Source organism: Cyprinus carpio, chromosome B22 (genome assembly GCF_018340385.1).
Source record: "Cyprinus carpio isolate SPL01 chromosome B22, ASM1834038v1, whole genome shotgun sequence".
NCBI lineage: Eukaryota > Metazoa > Chordata > Actinopteri > Cypriniformes > Cyprinidae > Cyprinus > Cyprinus carpio.
Window position 1 is genome coordinate 7374480 of NC_056618.1, and position 1199 is coordinate 7375678.

Sequence of the window (1199 nt, forward strand, 5' to 3'; positions counted from 1 at the left end):
AAGCCCGACANCAGTACTTAGGAAAGCCACCACCATCACACAAGACCCCACCCACCCTCTTCACCAATCCTTTCAGTTACTGCCATCAGGTCGCTGTTACAAGGTCCCACTAGCCCGTAAAAATGTTTATAAGAAGTCCTTCATTCCCACGGCCATCACTAAGTTGAATATTCTGAAACCAGCACCTTAACTCCGACCTGTGTTCATTGTTGTTGTTGTCTGGTTATTGTTGTTTGTTACTGTGTACCACTGTGTGGCTATTGAAGTGAGTGTATTTGTTTTCTCTTTTTTTCAAATCTATATATTGTTGAGCCTGTCGAAGACAAATTTCTGTCACTTGTGACAGACAATAAAGTTTTTCTTATCTTATCTCTCCAAGACCATGAATGTTGTTTTAAAAAGTTAACATTTTTGATTTTGACTGCCTTAGTCTTAAACTAATCTTATCGAGAGTCTATGGAGGGGCTCTTACTTTCGTTACTAAATGCCATCGGAAGGTCACAATGACGTAGGTCCAAAATGGGTCTATAGGCCTACATTTTATTCGCCATTGATTTAGGTAGGAGACCTGCACACAGTATAGGCCTACACAATGTTGCTAAAGTGTTGACGGGCCCCCCTTAGAAACAATTAAAGTATCACTGGACTAGTTCAGTTCACTTACACATTTTTGAATTTTTTAAACACAGTGTATTGGAGAAAAGTTGTAGTATACTTCAAAGATAAGACTAACTGTTAAAGTGTGGATTTTGCAGAGAAGAATCCTGATTCTGCGAAGAACAATTCTTGAAGTTGATTTTTCGGCCATTAAGGCAAATTAATGTAATAATTCAAGTCATAAATTTGGCATATTTTGACAAGACACGAAAATGGGCACTACACTCATGCCAGTAGAACGAAACCTACCAAATTTGAGATTGATTGGGCGAGTGGTTAGAGAGTTGCATGTGGAACAGACCAGTGGTTATAAGGCTGAAATCATCCTCCTAGTGGCATCTTCAAGTGAGGAACCCCCTATGTCTGCAACCATGGCAACCTTAAGAGTATACACTAATAGAGCACAGTACATTTAAAGTCACAGGATCAGAAAACACCATATTAAGTCAGTAAATATCATAAAATATTCTCTATCCCCATTACATAGCCAAACAACCCGCTTTAAACCTGGCATCCTTATTTTTGGCATGTCAATAATAATA